Source organism: Rhinolophus sinicus, chromosome 5, assembly GCF_057876585.1.
Source record: "Rhinolophus sinicus isolate RSI-liver-muscle chromosome 5, RSI-T2T, whole genome shotgun sequence".
NCBI lineage: Eukaryota > Metazoa > Chordata > Mammalia > Chiroptera > Rhinolophidae > Rhinolophus > Rhinolophus sinicus.
Window position 1 is genome coordinate 62,332,041 of NC_142505.1, and position 22,891 is coordinate 62,354,931.

The window sequence follows — 22,891 nt, forward strand, 5'->3', positions numbered from 1 at the left end:
CACACACACACACACACACGGAAGAAGTGCCCTAAGACTCAGGAGAACTGGACACAGGGCTGGTGGTGTTACTCTCAGTGCGCATATGTGCAGGCAAGGGCAGAAACTACACTGACTTTGTAGAAACTACCATCCAGACCTCTCAGCCCCATGCATCTAAATCTGCAGTTCCAACGTCACTCTGGGCACCAGGTGAACGGCTCTGCCTGCACAATATGCAGAGGACTCTTTGGTACAGCAGAGGACAACCTGGAGATTACTTGGTGGGCTTAAGCCAAGACTGGCACTGCTTTTTGTTTTGTTCTGTTCTGTCTTTATATCTTTGATATCTTTGCCTGTGTTGAGTGGGGGTTATTGGTTGTTTTTACATGTGAATGTATTCGATTTTTTCTTTGTCGTTGTTATTGTTGCTGTGCTTGGTGGTTTGCTTTGTTCTGAAATTGCCCTACCAGGGCCCAGCTTAAGAGGCACAAGATTCAACATACCCAGAGGCTAACTCAGGACCAACCAGAGTACTACCGGGTTTGACCTACAAGTGACACACCCAGAGGGAATTCTCTACAGGCACAAAGGGCATAGAGGCCAAACCACATTTAAGCGGTCAACCCTCACGCAGCAGAACACCCTGTGGTGGGCAGAGCCAAGTCTCACAACTAGTCAGCCTAGGAGTTAACCCCACCTACTCACAAGCGAAAAGCAATTAAAGATCTTCTTTAACAGGACAATATATACAACACAAGAGTCACCTTTAGAGCACACGCAGAGTAGAAGAATGAAGTAGTGCAAGTCAAATATAAAGGACACATACTACATAAGATAACCCAGCAAGAACTAAGAACTCCAGGGGATCTACCTAATACATCAAAGCAAACACAGAGAGTCAGCCAGAATGGAGAAACAAAGAAACATGTCCCAAATAAAAGAACAGAAGAAACCTCCAGAAATGAAGCAGAGCTAACCAACCTATCAGAGACAGAGTTCAGAACACTGATGATAAGAATGTTTAAGGAGCTTAGAGACGACATAAAGAATGATGCAGAAATCATAACGAACAACCAGTTAGAACTAAAGAACACAATTACCGAAACAAAGAACTCACTTGAAGGAATTAACAGCAGGTTAGATGAAGCAGAGGATCGAATCAGCGACTTAGAAGACAAGTTAGCAGAGATCACCCAAACAGAACAACAGAAAGAAAAAAGAATAAAAAACAATGAAGATGGTTTAAGAGACCTCTGGGTAACATCAAGCGCAACAACATGCACATCAGAGGAATAACAGAAGGTGAAGAGAGGGAGCAAGGGATCGAGAACATATTTGAAGTAATAATGTCTGAAAATTTCCCTAACCTGATGAAGGAAACCAACATACAAGCCCAGGAAGTGCAGAGAGTCCCAACCAGGATAAACCCAAACAGGTCCACACCAAGACACATTATAGTTAAAATGGCAAAGGTTAAAGACAAAGAGAGACTCCTAAAAGCAGCAAGAGAAAGACAGAGGGTTACATATAAGGGAACTCCTATAAGACTATCAAATGACTTTTCTGCAGAAACATTGAAAGCCTGGAGGGAGTGGCAGGAGATACTCAAAGTGACGGAAAACAAAGGCCTACAACCTAGACCGCTTTATCCAGCAAGGCTATCATTTAAAGTTGATGGAGAGATAAAGAGCTTCCCAGAAAAGAATAAGCTAAAGGAATTTATTAACACCAAGCCAGCATTGCAAGAAATACTAAAAGGACTTCTGTAAATAGAAGAAATATGAAAACAATCTAACTACAAATTTAGAAATGGCAATAACTATGTACCTATCAATAATCACTTTAAATGCAAACGGATTAAATGCTCCAATCAAGAGACATAGGGTGGCTGAGCGGATAAGAAAGCAAGACCCTTGTATATGCTGTATACAAGAGACTCACCTCAGATCAAAAGACACACACAGGCTGAAAGTGAATGGTTGGAATAAGATATTTCATGCAAATGGAAATAAGAAAAAAGCTGGAGTTGCAATACTTATTTCTGACAAAATAGACTTTAAAATGAAGAAAATATCAAAAGACAAAGATGGGCACTATATAATAATAAAGGGATTGATCCGACAAGAGGACATAACCCTAGTAAACATCTATGCACCCAACATAGGAGCACCTAAATATATAAATCAGATACTGACTGACATAAAGACAGAGATCAACAGTAACACTATCATAGTAGGGGACTTCAACACAACTCTGACAACAAGGGACAGGTCTTCTAGACAGAAAATGAATATGGAAACAACAGCCTTAAATGATACATTGGACCACTTGGATTTAATCAATATTTTCAGAGCATTTCACCCCAATGCGGCAGAATACACGTTCTTCTCAAGCGCACATGGAACATTTTCCAAGATAGACCATATGTTAGGCGACAAAACAAGTCTTGATAAACTTAAGAAAATTGAAATCACACCACTTGTCTTCTCTGACCACAGTGCTATGAAATTAGAAATGAACTACAGGAGAAAAACTGGAAGACACACCAATTCATGGAGGCTGAATAACATGTTACTAAATAATGAATGGGTCAAGCAGGAGATCAAAGAAGAAATCAAAAGATATCTCAAGACAAATGAAAATGAAAACACGATGACCCAAAATCTATGGGATGCCACGAAAGCAGTGCTAAGAGAGAAATTCATAGCATTGCAGGCCTACAAAGGGACAAGAAACATCACTAATCAACAGTTTATCTTCACACTTAAGGGATCTGGAAAAAGAACAGCAAAATAAGCCCAAAGGTAGTACAAGGTAGGAGATAATAAAGATCAGAGCAGAAATAAATGAAATAGAAACCAGAAAAACAATACAAAATATCAATGAATCCAAGAGTTGGGTCTTAGAGAAGATAAACAAAATTGACAAACCTTTAGCCAGACTCATTAAAAAAAAAGAGAGAGAGAGGACCAAATTAATAAAATCAGAAATGAAAAAGGAGAAGTGACAACAGACACCGCAGAAATACAAAAAATTTCAAGAAATTACTATGAGTAACTATATGCCTACAAATTTGACAATCTGGAAGAAATGGACAATTTTCTAGAAGCATACAACCTTCCAAGGTTAACTCAAGAAGAAACAGAAAACCTGAACAGACTGATTACCACCAGGGAAATTGAATCAGTAATCAACAATCTCCCAACAAACAAAAGCCCTGGACTAGATGGCTTTACAGGTGAATTGTACAAAATGTTCCAAAAAGAATGATCACCTATTCTCCTCAAGCTCTTCCAAAAAATCCAGAAGGAGGGAAGACTCCCAAACACTTTTTACGAAGCCACTATCACCCTGATCCCAAAATCAGACAAAGACACCACAAAAAAAGAAAACTACAGGCCGATATCGCTAATGAACATAGATGCAAAAATCCTCAACAAAATATTAGTGAACAGAATTCAGCAATACATTGGAAAGATTATACACCATGATCAAGTGGGATTCATCCCTGGTGTGCAAGGGTGGTTCAACATCCGCAAATCAATTAATGTGATACACCACATTAATAAAACGAAAAATAAAAATCACATGATCATATCAATAGACGCAGAAAAAGCATTTGATAAAATCCAGCAGCCATTCATGATAAAAACCCTTAAGAAAGTGGGAATAGAGGGATCATATCTCAACATAATAAAGGCCATATATGATAAACCCACAGCTAACATCATACTCAACGGGGAAAAGCTAAAACCATTCCCCTTAAGATCAGGAACAAGGCAACGTTGCCCACTTTCTCCACTTCTATTCAACATAGTGCTGGAAGTTCTAGCCACAGCAATCAGACAAGAAAAAGAAATAAAAGGCATCCAAATCGGTAAGGAGGAAGTAAAATTGTCATTATATGCAGATGATATGATACTATATATCATAACCCTAAAGACTCCACCAAGAAACTATTAGAGCTGATAGATGAATTTAATAAAGTAGCAGGATACAAAATTGATATTCAGAAATCAGTTGCATTGTATATACCAATAATAAAACATCAGAAGGAGAAATTTAAAAAGCTACCCCATTTACAATTGCTCCAGAGACTATAAAATACCTGGGAATAAATTTAATCAAAGAAGTAAAAGATCTGTACTCAGAAAATTATAAGACACTGAAGAAAGAAATAAAAGAAGATACAAATAGTTGGAAACACATACCACATTCATGGATAGGAAGAATTAATATAGTTAAAATGTCCATACCGAGTAAAGCAATATACATATTCAACACAATTCCTATCAAACTACCCACGATGTTTTTCACAGAAATAGAACATATAATCCTAAAATTTATATGGGACCATAAAAGACCTGGGATAGCCTCAACAATCTTGAGAAATAAGAACAAAGTGGGAAGTATAACAATACCTGACATCAAATTATACTACAAGGCTACAGTAATCAAAACAGCATGGTACTGGCATAAAAACAGACACATAGATCAATGGAGCAGAACAGAGAGCCCAGAAATAAATCCATGCTCATATGGCCATTTAATCTATGACAATGGAAGCAAGAATGTACAGTGGCGTAAAGACAGTCTATTCAATAAATGGTGCTGGGAAACCTGGACAGCACATGCAAAACAATGAAGCTGGACCACCTCCTTACACCATATACAAAAATAAATTTAAAATGGCTTAAAGACTTAAATGTAAGATCTGAAACCATAAAATTCCTAGAAGAAAATATAGGAAGAAACTTCACAGACATTACCCAGAGTAAGGTTTTTACTGATATATCCCCTCGCACGAGGGAAGTAAGAGAAAAAATAAACATGTGGGATTATATCAAACTAAAAGTTTTTTCACAGCAAAGGAAACCATCGATAAAACAAAAAGGGATCCTACTGAATGGGAAAAGATATTTGCCAATGATATATCTGATAAAGGGTTAATATCACAAATTTATAAAAAACTCACTCAACTCCAAAAAAACAAACAACCCAATTAAAAAATGGGGAGAGGACATGAAGAGACATTTTTCTAAAAAGGACAGACAGATGGGAAACAGACATATGAAGAAATGCTCAACCTCACTAACCATCAGAGAAATGCAAATAAAAACCACAATGAGATACCACCTCATCCCAGTCAAAATGGCTATCATCAATAAACCAACAAACAACAAGTGCTGGCACAGATGTGGAGAAAAGGGAACGCTTGTGCATTGTTGGTGGGAATGCAGATTGGTGCAGCCACTATGGAAAACAGTATGGAGGTATCTCAAAAATCTGAAAATGGAACTACCTTATGATCCAGCAATCCCACTCCTAGGTATCTATCTGGAGAAATCCAACACTCCAATTCAAAAATCTTTATGCACTCCTATGCTTATTGCAGCATTATACACAATAGCCAAGACATGGAAACAACCAAAATGCCCTTCGGTAGATGACTGGATTAAGAAACTGTGGTACATTTATACAATGGAGTATTACACAGCCATAAAGAAGAAAGAAATCTTACCATTTGCAACAACATGGATGGACCTAGAGAACATTATGTTAAGTGAAATAAGTCAGACAGAGAAAGACAAATACCATATGATCTCACTTATATGCGGAATCTAAAGAAAAGAATACGTGAATGAACTAATCAGAAACAGTTTTGGAGACATAGAGGAAAAACTGAGGGTTGCTAGAAGGGCGGGGGGTGGGGATAAGGGGGAAGGTGAGGGGTTTAGAAAATAGTCGGTATCCACAAGATGGCCACGGGGTTTTGAAAACTAATTTGGGGAACGTAATCAATAACGTAAAGATGTTGTAGGATATCCGATGGACATGTGTCCCATTTGGGAGACCACCTCAGGGGTAATGTAGATGCCTGATCTCTGCACTGTACACCTGAAGCTGAACAATAATGAATGCCAACTATAACTTTATATATATATATATATATATATATATATATATATATATATATATATATGTATGTATATGGTTACAGGAAGCGGAGTACAGCATTAGGAATAGAGACAGTGGAAATGTAATGGCTCCGTGCGATGTCAGAGGGATAGTGGATGGGGGGAGGGGGGTTCACACAGTGTGAGGGATATAAATGATAAACGTCTAAGTATTGCTTTATCTTGTGCACCTGAAACTAATAAAATAAAATAAAAAACCAATTAGATCTAACTATCTATATGAAGATAAAAGCAGAAGGAGGGAACTGCATACATATTTACAAAATATGAAGAGGAATTTTGTCAATGACAGAATTGGGTTCATTTTTTTTACTTCCTTTTTTACGTGATTCTATAATGTTGAATTTTCTACCCCAAGCGTGTATTATCTTTATAAATTAAAAAAGAAAGAAATCTTCAAATCAGAAGGCTAGAGTGATTAAAAGAATCCTGGCTTATGCATTTCAAAATCTGGGATCCCTGCCAGAAATAAGGAGGTGGGGATACCGGATAATCCATTTCACTGCTGTGGGACTAAAAAGTTGCACTAGAACAGGGTTTCTCAGGCACAGCATTCATGACATTTTGGGGTCAGATAATTCATTGTTGTGGGGGCTGTCCTGTGCATTACAGGATGTTTAGCAGCATCTCTGGCCTCTACCCACTAGAAACCCACCCAATACCACCCCAGTTATAACAACCAGAAATGTCTCACAACATTGCCAGTATTCCTCTGGGGAACAAAACTGCCCCCAGCTGAGAACCACTGCATTAGACGGTCTTTAAATTTCTTCCTTGCTGGAAACCTTCTTTGATTATTTCAGAAGCTGTATCTAAGTCTGGGGTTTTAAGCCCTAAGGTACCCATGGTATACCAAGGACTCATCAATATTTTCATGATTCATTAAGCAAAGGACTTGAAAATGAAGAAAAGAAAGAAAGAAAACCATGAATTTTCAGAGAAAACTTGAGCACATATGGCATAGATGTGTAAGTAAGAGAATTCAAGCAGACACAATGGTCATTTAAAAACTAATAATAATAGTAACTCTAGCTTTTGACAGTTCCATCTTTAGTTCAGACACTTTAAATGCTGCAGAAATGTTCAACTGCTTTCTAGTTTGAAATGAACTTACAGCACTAACAGAGCCAATATAGATTATTGTGTATGCAGTGCCATATTTTTATTGAAAAAAAAAGCCTAGTGTTTTCCCTTTATAAGAAATATAAGGGTATCTTCGTATCTTCTATAAGGAATGCTTTAGTCTTCTGCACTAACAATACTACAAACAATCTCATGAAAGGAGACAAATTAGCCACATCTTGTGGCAATCTTTTTAAACACAGCATCTTCTCTTTTGTTTGCCATTTTATTTACAAGAAGTTCCTAATATCTGACATCACCACACTTCTGAATTAAAATTATTTATGTCCATGCTAATGACTTGCTACTGTGAAATCCGGACATCTTTTGAATCAAAAACAGTGACAGAAAAAGATTCAGTGTGGTTTTAGATTCAGGCTTTGGAAAATCAGTAGTTCACCCATATAAAGAGTGCCATCCATTAACCAGAATGTTCCATCAATATCAACACCCTTCTCCTGGCACACACTAAGTGTTCACTAAATGTAGGATACAGTTACATTACTCTCAACCATGCCAGTATGGAGGGTTTTATTCCAAATTATTAGTTTGGTTTTAGAGCAACTGAAAAAGCACAAATTATGAAAGAGGAGACTATCACACAACAAATTAATATTCTGAGTTCTCTTTACAAGTAAATCTTAAATCATTACCTAAAACTGCCTCATCGTCATTTTAACATGAGCCTTTCCATGTGTTCAAAAAGGTCCAAATTGAGTCACTCCACCCAAACCTCTTCCAACGCCACCTCCCCTTTAAATGTCTCCTTTGTAGCTGCAGATGCTGCGACAGTTACTAGAAAGGGACCCAAGCTGGCTGTGCACACAGCTGTCCCGTCCTTGAGCGGGGTTCAACTGAGCTTTGACAGCGAAAGACGTGGGGGTGGTCCTCCTCTGAAGAGACGGCTGAAATGAGGGGGTCCCACCCCATCACAACAGTCATTCCCTGCAGGCCTCTACTGGAAAGAGCCCCACTGGGTTAGGAGGGAGGGCCCTGGCATTCTAACCCCAGTTCTTTCCATATCCTAGGGATTCAAGTCATACCTCCTACCCTTAAACTTCTAGAAAAATGAACTCTGCAGTACGTTCCAGATTTAAAATTCTGTGATCCTTTGAGTCTTTCTTTAAAGCAGATTGTGCAATTAAATTTGTTTTTGGTTTGTTTGTTTTTTTTAAAAAAAGAGCACTTTTAACTGACTTTATGGAAGAAAATGGATTTAACTTGAATGGCAACTGGAAGAAGCCAAAGTTAATTTCATCTTGTGAGAGGTGGGTTTTCAAAGATCACAAGCTGAATTACAAAGCACCACTCCATGTGACAGCTCAAGCCTGTCTCTGAGTATGGACTGAATTTCAAAACAAATAATTAGAAAGTGATTAATGTGGCCAAGATCACTTCACCAATCCCTTTGTGGTCACATTTTTCCTATTGCCTGACCTCCACCCTCATTCCTGAATCTTCTCAACAAATTAGGGTAAAGCACGCTTATGATTGGCTTCAGGACCTGAAGTCATTTTGCTAATCCTAGCAGATTTATATCTAACACCTGACAAAACCAACACACGTACACAAAGAAATGAATCCCTCTATCTATCGATGTTCCACCTATTTCAAGGACAAAAAAAAAATCTAAAGGCTAGTCTATGTATTATGATGGCTCTCCATATATGTAAAGAAATAGAGCCAGAATGCAGGGTGAAAAAGTCTCATAGAGGAAGAAGGCATAAGAAGGAAAACATACTTATGCAAATTCTAAAGAGATCTATAAAACTGCAATCTGATAATTTTATTATTAAACTAAGCTTCTTAGTATAGAAATCCCCAAAACTCTCCAACTGAGCAGCTAATTGAGAGTTAGGAAGATCCAAAGACTTCCCTCTTCTTTTCTCTCATCACAGGCAATATAGAAACCCTCTCTCAATATGATAATGTGACTTTTGTCAATGCATGTTCAAATCAAATAGAGGATTGGCTGGTGATGATGTCATACCCTGGGTTAATCCCCAGTGAATGCAGTTTTAATATCACATGCATCAACACATCATTTACATAACAAAGTAGTATATTACATATAACAATAAGTGAGGTGTGCAGATAAAAGCAGCTATTAGAGAAAGGCTATGTGCCACTGAAAAGGAGGTAATGGGATAAAGCAAAGAACCTTTGTGTGTGTGACTAAATATAACTAGGTCATCAAACAATACACATCTCTAAAAAGAGCAAAAATTGAATATTGAAATTCAAGTGACCTAGAACATTGTACTACTAGAAATATGGAAAGGTTGCCTCTGATGAAAAATATTCAATAATCAACTAGGAATATTTGTAGGTTTTTGTATGTTGAGGGAGAAGTAAAGCAAAAAAAATATTAAAGTCATTGAAAACTAAGTGAATTGGCAGTGACTGCTTCTCTGGAAAGGGTAACTTTCTTATCATTAACAGGTAAAAGTGGCCAAGTCAAACCATGACTTAAAACCTTATAATAAACTTTAAAGTGTCAAAGCGTAGCTAAGATGGTACAGAGGGAAGAGAGCAAAGTCACGCAATGCAGAACAATGACGCAGAAGAACTGAGAAAAGAAACCTTGAAATTCAGCTTTCAACTATGAAAATATTGACCAAGAAATGTCCACACAAATGAAGAAACCTTTCTGCACAAATGAGCCAAGCCAACTCACACGGTCAGTTGGGGAGGACATAAGTCATCATTAGTCTTAATGACTCTGAAAACTGCTCTCATGCTGCCTTATTAAGATCTGTATTTCCAATCCAAAGGAAGTGTTGGGCTTGTACACTGATTTATGACTACACACTTAGCAGAAATGCTTCTGACTGTAAAACCCACAGCGAGCTATTGAAGAATTCTTCAAGTCATACATACTCCTGTTCTCAAGTGAATTAGTGGAAAATACTGATTACATTGTGAAATGGATGTTGCTAAATAATTTTAGCCATTTTTTTAAAAATCTAGTCTCCGCCTGAACAAGGCTCAGACACATAGACAAATTCCCCCGACCTTGTCGTGTGCAGCAAGTGGCGAGTGGGGGGGAGCAGTGTGATCAGTGAGTTAAGCCATCAACATATGCAGGTTTGGGTGCCTGAGTCTGCAGCTAGGGTCTGCCGGTTGTTGTGGACAATCCCTGTACAGAGGATACTGGAGAAAGAGCCAGCCCAAAGCTTTAAACATACCCATCCCCACACACCAGGATCGCCTGTCACATCACATCAACCTTGCTCATCTTGGAGGGACAGCCACTGAAAAGTTAAAGGGGAAAAGAGTTCAGGGATACAGACTCTTCATCAATGGGAGTGGGGGGTCCTTAAATCCTGGTAGGGACATGGGCAGGCACATGGGTAGGTCTCAGAGAGTCCATGAATCTTTTCATATACATCTCACGGGAGAGTTGATTCATAGCTTGGCTGAGGTTCTCAGGGGGGTTTGTGGATTTCCCCCCCCCTCCAAAAAAAAACAACGTTAAGTGATACTGATTCCGGAGAAACACACACCAGTGGCACCGTATGTGGCTTGGGCTGCCTTCCTGGGAGCGGGATATCAGGCTTTCTACTTCCCATCCTCCCCAAAGATGAGCTCATGGTTTAGGGTTAAGGATGTCTGTCCTTCCTTCTAGAAGAGATTGATAGGACAAATGAGGCAAGATTAGGTTTGAAAAGGGGAAAGAAATGTAGACAGACCGGCTTGGTGGACAAATCTGAGGTGCCTAACTCGAAAGAGGCAGAACTTCCAGACCCGTTCCAGTTCTCAACTTGGCAGGAAGCTTTGCTCCTCCAACTGGAAGACGCGTGCGTCCCAGACGCACGCGGCCCCTTCCACCAAGAGGCCTGCAACCAGGGGTTCAGGTAGAGGCTGACCTGCTAACTCCAGCTAGCTCCTATTGGGATCTACGGATGATGCCCCAAGGGATGAAGCCCCAAGGCGGTCTTCTCCAAAACAAGACCTCACGGAGAGTTCGCCCTCCCTCTCTTCGTACCTATCCATCACGTGGCCTCTCCTGCATCCACGGAGCAGCCCCGGGGTCTCTAAATGACAGGCAGGAACCCAGAAGTTGGAAGCAGCCGCTGCCCCTCCCCAGCCACACATCCTCACTTCAGAACTCGGCTCCTAACTTCTGGGTGCACGCCAACTACCGCACAGGCCACCCCGCACTCCAGAGCACAGAGATGAGCAGCCGGGTCAAGTCTGTATCAGTCCGAGAGGCAGCTGGTGCCCATGAGACAGAAACTGAGCACGGGGTCCAATGCCACCCCAACCCCATCTTCCCGCCCCTCGTTTCCCCTTTCATCCCTTCTTACTCGACTACAGCCGGCAGTGAAGTCTGCGCATCCAAGTCGAAGCACCGATCTCCGCACAGGAGGACGCTCACGGTGCCGCCTCCCCGCGGGCACCCCGGGAACGGCCCATCACCTCCTCAGGCTCGCTGTAAAGAAAGTTGCCACGTCTCTCCAAAGACAAGTTCGAAACTGCCACGGGAGAAGCAGGGTCTGCGGGAGCATTAGCTGCGACCCTAGGCCTGGGGTCGGTCTGCAGCCGCGCGCGGGGTCAATCAGCGCGGTCCAAGGCGGCGCGTAGTGAGCAGTGTGAAGCCGGACCCTGGGAGCGCGCCCGCGGGGAGGGGCTGGGACCGCCGCGAGCCGCGCTGATTGGCCGGGCTGGCCTGCTGCCCCTGCCCCCGCCCGGCCGGGTGGTCCACGTGGGTCGGCCCTCTCCCCGCCCCGCGCCCCTGCTCGGTGGCAGAGCCGTTAGCCCTCGCTCCTGGAGCCGCTCCCGAGCGCCTCTCTGTGGCCACCACTCGGCAGCTGCTGGGAAAAAGTATTCTTTCTGAATACTTGCGAGCCGCGTTGAGTCCTGCATAACGGTTCGACTCGCAATAGAAGACAATCCCCACGCATCGTGTGTCCATCCGAGGACTCAAACCAGTTTGCAAACAGGCTTCCTTAGCCGCCCTACGCGTAGCACATGCATGACTAATCTGGCTTCTTATGTAACTTGCTTGCAAGGGAGAGGAGGTAATTCCGTACACACGTCAATACCTGAATAGTTTCTTTTAAAAATTATTAAAAAAATACAGCTAAGATGTCTTTGACTCGCTCCGCATGCCGAATCCTCTTCCTTTCTCCCTTCTCCAAGTGAAGTAACACTAATAACCAGTGACACTTAACTAGTATTCACTTTACAGAGAATACCTCATCTGATCTCCATTTTATAGACAAGAAAGCCGAGACGCAGACAGGTATCTAACATGACTTACTGAAGATCACATAGTTAATTAGTGGTCACTGCGTGTATTTCAACCCAGAAAGTATCTTCCCAGAAGCCGAGTTCTCTGATCCTCGGTGTAACCCAGAAGCGGCATCCCCTGAGAACTTGTTAAGGATGCGGCCTTTCAGAGCCCACCGGGAATCAGAATCTTCATTGTAACCAGATCCCCAGGTGGTTAGCAATGTGTAAAGTTTGAGAAGCAGTGTTCTATGCCCCTATGCTGTGCGCTGTCATTGTTTTGCCTTACAATCTGGCCTTTTTACTCTGCATTGACATAAAATTAGGCGTCATCTTGCCCCAGTTGCACTCCAGGGTTTATTTGCCCTTCTCTGAGCTTATTGCTTGAACTCTCCAGCAGGCCTCCTGTCTATGTTCTCCCTACCTTTGTTCTACACACACACACACACACACACACACACACACACACACACACACAGCATGTTATTTTGTGTATCATTTAAATTTTGAATCCTTCCCTCTTTTATTATCAAAATTGAGGCTCTGCCGCCAAACACAGTCATGTTACAAAGTTGTCACCAGTCTAAGAAAGAATTCAAACATGGGAGACAAGGGCGTGATCTTTGATATACCCCTCAGTGCTGAGATTCTATGTAGCATAAGGACAAATCCAAGGAAAACTTGAAACTACATGCCAGAGCTCTCTCTTGACACCATTCATTCGTTCATTCATTCACCCCATAAAATTGAGCATTTTACTCTGTGCTCAGCACTGCAGCAGGTGGTCTAGACAGAAGTAAACAAAACAGTACAAATTCCTGCTCCCATGGAGCTTACCTTCTAGTTGGCGGCGGGCAATTAACATGACAAATAAGTGAAGTACAGAGTGTGGTACAAGTGTTACACAGAGAAACCAAGTGCAGAAAGGGAGGCTGTGATTTTAAATGGGCTGTTCAGGCTAGTTCTCACTCAGAGGGTAACATTTGAGCAAAAACAAGGGAGCAAGTCATTTAGAAGAACTCCACATTTATTCATTCATTCACCAAATATTTATTGATTCAAGACTATGTGTCAGATATGGTGCTGACCTGGATCTGTGTGTTTACTTCAATCCTGCTTAAGTGTTTTATCTCCAAGTTTTCCTGCACTGAGGTTTTCTTGTCCTTACAGGGGAAAAAATGTAAGCAATTTTGTGAGGCTCAACCTAAGACCATGTTCTCCCATCCTGGATGTTTAGTGTCATTAGGGATTTAAATGTGTCCCCCAAACTCCATATGTTGACATCCTAACCCCCAGTGCCCCAGAATGTGATCTTTTTTAGAGAAAGGGTCCTTATAGAGGTAATCAAGTTCAAATGAGGTCATTAGGGTGGGACCTAATCCCAGGTGACTACTGTCCTAAGAAGGGGAAATTTGGAGCCAGACACAGACACAGGGAGAACATCATGAGAAGATGAAGGCAGGGATCCCGGTGATCCTTCTACAAGGCAAGGGATGCCGAGGATTATGGGCAAACCACAGGACAATAAGAGAGGCATGGAATAGATTCTCTCAGCCCTCAGAAGGAGCCAACCCTGCCCACACCTTGATCTTGGACTTCCAGCCTCCAGAACTGTGAGACAATAATTTCTGTTGTTTAAGCCACCCAGCTTGTGTTACTGAGTTACAGCAGCCCTAGAAACACAAGTATGTTTCTAAGGTAAGATGGTACAGTTCAGTGACTCATCTACAAATTTCCAATGACCTGGTTGATATATTTTGTATAGTAATAAGAAGCCAAAATGATCTGATGGATTGAGATTTACTAACCAAATTCACCACAAGAAAAAGCAAGTTGTGTTAAAAAAAAAAAAAAAAAAAAAAGGCGCAATGAGACTGAATTATTCAATTACTTCTTCATCAGCTATTTATCAAAAGCCTGCTGTGTGCCAGACTCTGGAATGTGGTGACAAACAAGGTAGATGTGATCCCTGCTTTCATGTGACTTCTGGTCATCATCATGGGGATAGCTGGACAGTAAACAAACCAATAAATATATGAACAAGGTAATTTCAGAGCAGAATAAATGCTTTAAAAAAAAAAAGAAATTAAGGCTAGAGGATTAAAAGAATGGGGAATGGATTTACTTTAGATTGACTGCCCAAGGAAGGTCCCTATCAGGTAGTGACATTTGAGCCACGATAAAAAGACATCCAAGCAAAGATCTGGCAAAAGTTGTTCCAGAAACAGATAACAAGTCCTCTTGTAAGAAAACACCCCTGCTATTCATTCCATAACACCCTTCCTTTCTCTCTTTGCTACCATTTTGCATCCTTAGAGGTTATACAAAATCAATCAACATCTTTTTCATAAAAATGGGGTTAAATTATTTATTTTCTTATGTAAGAACCTGTGTAGGTCCTGCCAACAGGGTTTTGCACGCACACACACACACACACACACTCACAAGACATTACTTGACATCTGTGTATGTGATAACACTATGTGACTTGGACAGTGTGTCTACTTTCTTCATTTGTGTAACTTCCAGAACACAACTGGGCACGTGCTGATGCTTAATCAATACACCGATGATTGACTGTGCCTGGAGAAGGAACATTCCGACTCGCCAAGGCCTATTTATAAAATCCTCTCATTATCAAATGAAGCTTTGGTTTTAAAATTTTGCAATGCTCATGTACTTTGAGTGTCATTTTTACTTAGGAGACTAATAAGAATAATAGCAAACATTAATTGGGGGCTTGTGTGTGGCTCCCGGTGCTAAGGATTTCAGATTGATTACTGTCCTCATAATCCTACAGGGTAAATTCCCTGGCTATAATCTCCATTTCACAGATGGGAAAATTGGGGCTCAAAAGAGGGTAACTAATATGCCCACAGTTGGAACCACAATTCAATGGCAGGATTATGCCTTGAGCCAGTCTCTTTAAGTGCAAGATTTGCGCTAGAGTGGGTGAACAGAAAGCAAAAAGCATTTGTCTATTCCTTTGCATTTGTCTTTGAAATTTTCAAAGCACTGTTCTTTAATATTTTTTTTATTCACTCCAGCCCTCTAGCTTTCAAGTTCACTTTTCTACCCAGATATGTGCTTTGCTTTCCCTTGCTTCAAACTGGGAACTGGGAGAACTTTGATAAAAGAAACAAGTGATATTTTTTGTTTCCAGTCTGTCTGTTTTTCAGCAGCTTTTGAGGAAATGTGAGTCAAGCTTCTTAGAGCTCAGCCTACTTTGACATACATCCGTATCTCATACATTGACAGCTCCCCAACACAAAGGAGGTCCCTCCCTTCACTCAGAGAGTAGAGAACATTACGTCCCCTGCCAGACTAAATGCTGAGCGCAATGCACGATGCCAGCTCTGGCCCTCTTTACGCCGAATCTAATAAAACCTCCTGCCTGAGCGTGAACATCTGAAAATGGAGTCAGCTGGTCTTTGTGAATCACTTTCTATTCTGGTGGTTTCCCCACCGTCCTGGTCAGGGAGAAAGCCCAGGGAACTTGAAATGTTGAAAAAGATGTGAGGTCTCTCTCATTGGATGCTGAATTCCTCCGCCTCACTTAGGAAGTGGCCAGCCGTTTGAGCTGTTAAATGACTTTCCTGACTGGGATGGTTTGGTCAGCCTTGCTTTAAACTTCAGGAACTCAGACAAGGCATCTGCCCATGCACTTTGGAACGCGCAGGTGGTTTCACTATGCTTCCCTTGACTGACCACAGCTGCTTCAATAATGTATGCCTGAAAAAGAGCAGCACTTCAGGGCAAGTTAGCATTAAGAGGGATTTGTGAACCCACGTGGGAGAGCATTTTGACAGATCACACTGGAGCGGTTGCATGGAGCAATGCGAGCCAGTTCCAAGCAGGACTGGCCTCGGGTGGAATCATCAAAGGAATAATGTTTCTTTTGGGGTCCTCTCTCCTTCTCATCCCTTACATTCGGACAACACCCAATGTGGTCATTTTGCTTCCAGCTACACAGAAGACTAATGTCATTTATTAATTCATTCTTTCATTGATTCGCTTATTAAGTCATTGTAAATTTTTGTCAACGACATATTTGTACATCTATGTTCATAGTAGCAGTATTAGCACAATAGCCAAAAGGTAAAAGCAACCCAAGTATCCGCTGACAGATGAATGGATGAACAAAATGTGGTATCTACACACAACGGAATAGTATCAGAATTAAAAGGAAGGAAACTAGCACCCACTCCAAGATGAATAAAACTTGAAGACATTATGCTAAGAGAAATTAGCCAGTCACAAAAACACAAATACTGTATAATTCTTCTCATACGAGGTATCTAGAGTAGCCAAATTCCTAGAAACAGAAAGTAAAATGGTGGTTGCCAGAGTATGTAGGAAGGGGTGGAGGGAAAATGGGCTGTTACTGTTTAATGGGGACCAAATTTCAGTGTCGCTAGATGAAAAGAGTTCAGCAAATGGATGATGGCGAGGGCTGCACAATACCTTGAATTTACTTAATGCCAATGAAAAAAAGGTTAAACCAGTAAATTTTATGATATGTGTATTTTACCACAATTTAAAATTTTCAAAAACTAACAGTTCTTCTAAATCAGTTTAAAATGGCAAAATTTTAAAGCTTAAAATGTGAGATGTGATTCAATTTGTATACAAATGACCAGACATAGACTAAACATTTTTTGTGTAAACAAAAATATTATTTTTTTACATTTTGTTTGTGCTAGACACTTTAGATGCAGTTTAAAAAGGCATCATAATCCCTGCACTCACAGAACTGAAAATGTGTACCATGATGACCTGGATGGAATCCTTATTCAGTTCATAATTTCTTCCTCCAACAAATATTTATCGAGTGTCTGCTATGTGCCAGGTTCTCCGCTACCTGCTAGGATTCACTGGTGAACAAGACAGACACAGACCCAACCCTTACAAGGCTGCCAGTCTAGCTGGGGAGAAAGATAATAAACAAAAAAATGATTGTTTCTCTAACCCCTGTGCTCCATCAAAATATACTGGTTCTCACCTTTTAGACTCCTAAAGCTTGACCTTATGAAACCGGCTAATGATATCCAGATACAAAGCTTCTAACTGTGATCCCTCCCATACTTCTAACATATTTGTGCAGTAACACAAGAAACAGTGTGTTAACCCAGTTTTTTCCCAAATGTGATTTGTATCCCATAGATGGTTTACAAAACAATTTTAGCTGAAACACAGAAGAATTTTTCTTAATAGTTGTAATTTATTTTAATGTATATTGGGGGAAAAGTTAAACAATAGTCACGTGATTTCATGGATATTGTTATTTAGAGTGAGATTTAAAAAGTATTCCAATTAAAGAAAAATATTACAATAATAATAATAATTTAGGCATAGGGCAAAATCAGGAAGGTGAGGCACAACTAAATCAACAAGGGGCTGACATTTATGAAATAGGAGTGACTCTATTGGCAGAAATGCTTGCCCAGTGATAGGCTGATGAGAATGACATCCTGAAAACACAGGGGAGGTAGTCGCTTTCATATCCCATGATGGGCTTAACCTGGCTCCACTGTTAATTTTCTCTTCCCTTTCTAACCCTGCAACTCTTAGGGGCATCTACTTCATATCACACTGTGATGACATGTACTGAGAATCTCTTCCTTTCCTACTCACAAACTCAACTTCCTTCCCAAGAACAGACTCAACCTAGATGAAGACAGTGGTGAAGAGGGGGAGACAGTCAATTGTCTTTGGACTTGGGTTCTGAGCATGTTGAGTTTGTATCATAAAAGCTGATATTGTGGCAAACTAATGGTGGGAAAAGTAAGCATGCTTTCCGTCCTTACCTGTCCTATTTTCTCCTCTAGACCTCTAGCGCAAAATTTTGGAGAAAACAGAAAAATAAGTATTGGGTTTTACTCCAACATTCTTTCCATCTGCCCTATTTGAATACAGGCCACAAAAACCATATCCCATTTGACTTTCATTTTTGCAGTTGAATTCGCCTCTGCCTTCGAACAACTTTATTTATTAAGAGGTAGTAAATGTTAAAGTAGGATTTAAGAGGTTTCTTCACTTGGACATCTAACATTTGGAATACTCTTGATCAGGGCCTTATCCACCAAATCTATCAGTAGACCTCAAATCACATGGGTTTTAAGCAAGCTGAAGTACTAGACATTCACCTGCCTGCCAAAAATCCCCTTCCAAGAAAGCGTACTAGCCACAATCCTTGATTGCAAGTGACGGAAACTCAACACAAACTGACATTGGCAAAAAGAGGTAGCTATCTGTTTCCTAACAGAGATGTCCCAGAAGTGTAATTTAATACAGGTACTCAAGAGAAGGACATAAATGTGTACGTATGCCTTCCCCATCTCTTAGCTTTTCTTTCTTTATTTATTTATTTTTAATGGATTCGCCTCATTCTCCCTTACCAAGAGGAGGCTTCCAAAAAGCAGGGGAGATGACCTACAAAAGTTCAAAGCCATGTCCTTCCAACTATGTGACACTAAATGCAACAAGAATTATCCTCTGGTTTCAAATTAGAGAAATCTGTCCCAGCTGGGTTCACATGACCAGGTCAGGCAAGGAGGTGAATGGCAGTCCCACCATCATCACACGGTTATAAATTCCTAATGCACACTGCAGGAGTCTGCCCCACCTGCTGCCCTGATTGTGACAATAGCTAATTAGATGACTTTGGGTGCCTAAGCCACGGACTGTCCATTCATCTAATACCTCTGACTTGTGGCCTGACTGGAAAAGTGGCATGGGCCCATCTGACTTTTCCTCATGGAACTTGAAAGTAGGAGCCTAAGAGACTGATCCATCTACTTGGGCAGTTGAACTACATGACAGAACAGATAATTATGGGCAACGTGCAGTTGAAGTTATGAAGAAGCCGACATCTAGCAACTGGAGATCAAAGCAGAGAGAAACATTGATCTGAGATGGCATCACCTTTGAAAGAGAGGTTCAGTGAGTTGCTGACTCAGTTTATTGGGAGTTCCAGTGCCTGGAAATTTTGTGATTTGAGTAGGGTATCCAGGTAAGAAATGGCTAACATATTTGTACTTTGACTCATGTTACCTCATTTCCTTGTTGTATTACTCCATTAGAATGTGTTTATTCTCACCATTTCACAGATGAAAAACTGAGGTTCAGAGAACATATCTGATCTTTCTTAATGTAATTTTTCAAGCTAGAAAGTCTCTAAGTTGAGAACGCTTCCTCCCCTAATCTAAGTTGCCTCAGAATATTGACTATCAGAGAAAGATCTAAACTGGAGACATGGATTTGAACATCATCTACTTAGATTCTTAGCGATACCATAAAAGCAATGGAAGGGAATGAGGCTGCCAGATGAAGGATAACAGCTAGGGAGTACAGTGACAGCCCTCATCTATTGAGGTTGTGCACATTACATGTTCTATCAGCAAAAGAGACTGAGGTAGAATTTGTGAACATAACAGTGATCATGCTTCTAGGTGCCACAGATGAAAGGGACTTCAAATAGTTTGTTCTCTAGGACTTGGTAATTTTCCTGCCAAACTTGTATTGCATTATCCTCACATTGAGCCCAATCTGAAGAATTCAAGAGAATCTCTTTTACATACATATGAATCTCTAAACAAACCTTGCAAATTAGGCGTATAGGGCCAGGCTGTAGGGAATGAGGCAGAGAATACCAAGTGGTGGGTGTCACGCAGAATATGGTGATGCCCAAGCCAACATTTCCACCCAGTCTTGATAAACAAGGTTCCACACTGAGTTCATTTTGCCCCTGGGGGATTCAAAACATTCTAACATTTTAATGACATATTTTAACAGCAACAAATAAAAAGTAAACTGAATTGATTAGATTGGAAGAATCAATATTGTGAAAATGTCCATACTACCCAAAGCAATCTACAGATTCAGTGTAATCCCTATCAAAATTCCAATGACATTTTTCTTTTCACATGTTTAATTTGAACTAACTGGAAGACAACTTTGAGGGAGGATCTTTGAAAGACAGAGGTCTGTGCATGACACACTGAGAATAACAATAAAAATTCCTGTTTACATTTATATGATACTTTATAAGGCACATGTTTTTCAAAAAATATTCCCCCTCACAAAAACCTTTCCAGGCAGGTAAGACAATATTGTCCAATTTTGTAGATAAGAAACTAGGCTTGGAAGATAAAGTGACTTAACCAAAGTCATTGAACCCAAATTTTATTACTCCAAATTTTATCTACTTTTTAAATTAGTTTCAGGTGTATAAAACAATGTAATAGTTAAAAATTTACACCCCCTCCTCCAATCTATTGCTCCTCTGACATCATATAGAGCTGTTACAATTCCATTGACTCTATTCCCTACACTATACTCCACATCCTGTGACTATATATATTGAATTATAGCTGACATTCAGTATTATTCAGCTTCAGCTTCAGGTGTACAGCACAGTGGTCAGGTATCTACACTGTCCCTGAAGTGGTCTCCCTAATAAGACCATCGATGTCCTACTAAATCTTTACAACATTATTGATTATATTCCCCAAACTGTCCAATAACATTTTTAAAAGAAATAGAACCAATATTCTAAAATTTATACGGAAGCACCAAAAAACCATGAATGGCCAAAACAATCCTGAGAAAGAAAGGCAAAACTACAGGCATCATACTCCGTGATTTTGAAGTATATTACAAAGCTATAGTAATTAAAATAGTGTGGTATTGGCATTAAAACAGACACATAGATCAATGGAACACAATAGAGAGCCCAGAAATAAATCCACAAATATATGGTCAATTAATTTACAACAACAAAGCCACAAATATACAATGGGGAAAGGACGGTCTATTCACTAAATTGTTCTGGGAAAACTGGACAGCCACGTGTAAATGAATAAAATTTGACTACTAATTACAGCATGAACAAAAATTAACTCAAGATGGATTAAATACTTGAACATAAGATCTGGAACCATAAAACTCCTAGAAGAAAACGTAGGTAATAATCTCCTTGACCTAAGTGTTGGCAATGATTTTTTGAATATGACACCAAAAGCAAAAGCAATAAAATGAAAAGTAAACAAATAGGACTACATCCAAGTGAAAAGTTTCTGCACAGCAAAGACATCAACAAAATGAAAAGGTAACCTTGTGAATGAGAGAACATATTTGCAAATCATATAGTATATGATAAGGGACTAATACACAAAATATATAAAGAATTCATACAACTCAATAGCAAAAACAAAACAATCTGATTAAAAAATGGGCCAACGATTTATATAAACATTTTTCAAAGAAGACATACAGATGGCCAATAGGTATGTGAAAAGATGCTCAGCATCACTAATCATCGGGGAAATGCAAATCCAAACCACAATGAGATATCACCTGTTAGAATGGCTTTATCAAAAAGACAAGAAATAACAAGTGTTGGCCAGGATGTGGAGAAAAGGGAACCCTATGTACTCTTTGTGGGAATGTGAATTGGTGCAGCAGCCACTATGAAAAATAGTATGGAGTTTCCTCAAAAAATTAGAAATAAAATTGCTGTATGACCCAGCAATTTCACTTCTGGGTATTTATCTGAAGAGAACAACAACAAAAACTAACTCTAAAAATGCATATGTTGGGTCCGGTCCGGTGGCTCAGGCAGTTGGAGCTCTATCCTCCTAACTCCAAATGCTGCCAGTTCGATTCCCTCATGGGCCAGTGGGCTCTCAACCACAAGGTTGCCAGTTCAACTCCTCGAGTCCTGCAAGGGATGGTGGGCTGTGTCCCCTGCAACTAAGATTGAATACGGCACCTTGAGCTGAGCTGCTGTTGAGCTCCCAGATGGCTCAGTTGGTTGGAGCATGAGCTCTCAACCACAAGGTTGCCGGTTCGACTCCCGCAAGGGATGGTGGGCTGCGCCACCTGCAACTAACAATGGCGACTGGACCTGGACTGAGCTGTACCCTCCACAACTAAGACTGAAAGGACAACAACTTGACTTGGAAAAAAGTCCTGGAAGTACATACTGTTCCCCATTAAAGTCCTGTTCTCCTTCCCCAATAAAATCTTTAAAAAAAAAATGCATATGTTCATTGCAGCATTATTTATAATGGCCAAGATATGAAAACAACCTAAGTGTTCATTGATGAATGAATGGATAAAGAAGAGGTGTTACATATATACAATGGAATAGTACTCCGCTGTAAAAAAGAATGAAATCTTACCATTTGCAACAACATGGGTGGACTGAGAGGGTATTCTGCTGAGTGGAATAAGTCATACAGAGAAACACAAATAACATATGATCTCTCTTATATGTGGAATCTAAAAAAAAAGTTCATAGAGAAGGGGTCAAAAAGTAAAAAAAAAAAAAGCCACAGATAATTTGATTTACCATTGTATTGTCGGAACTAAACTGTGCTTTTCATAGTAGGTGAGCAAACAATATTTACTGAATGAGTAAGCTAGTCAACTTAAAAAAAAAAACCCTCTATTACATACTTTATATTGAAAATAGGGAGTAGGAATTGAATGCTGCAAATATAACCTACAAAACTTGTTTCAAAAATAAACAAAATTTATACTAAAAAATGAAGTATGATTCATCATGTCAG

The 22,891-nt window shown here is 40.1% G+C and overlaps 1 protein-coding gene across 2 annotated transcripts in view; it reads right to left on the bottom strand.

The window, feature by feature from the left end:
• TAFA4 (TAFA chemokine like family member 4) overlaps positions 1 to 11,814 on the bottom strand; it is a 200,712-nt gene extending 188,898 nt beyond the window's left edge. Inside the window, exon 1 of one of the 2 annotated variants that reach the window (XM_074313251.2) lies at positions 11,393 to 11,814. The gene's annotated coding sequence lies outside the window, so the exon portion shown is untranslated. The remainder of the gene's footprint in view (positions 1 to 11,392) is intronic. The other variant, XM_019711725.3, reaches the window with a different exon arrangement.
• Between the last annotated feature and the right edge of the window lie 11,077 nt (positions 11,815 to 22,891).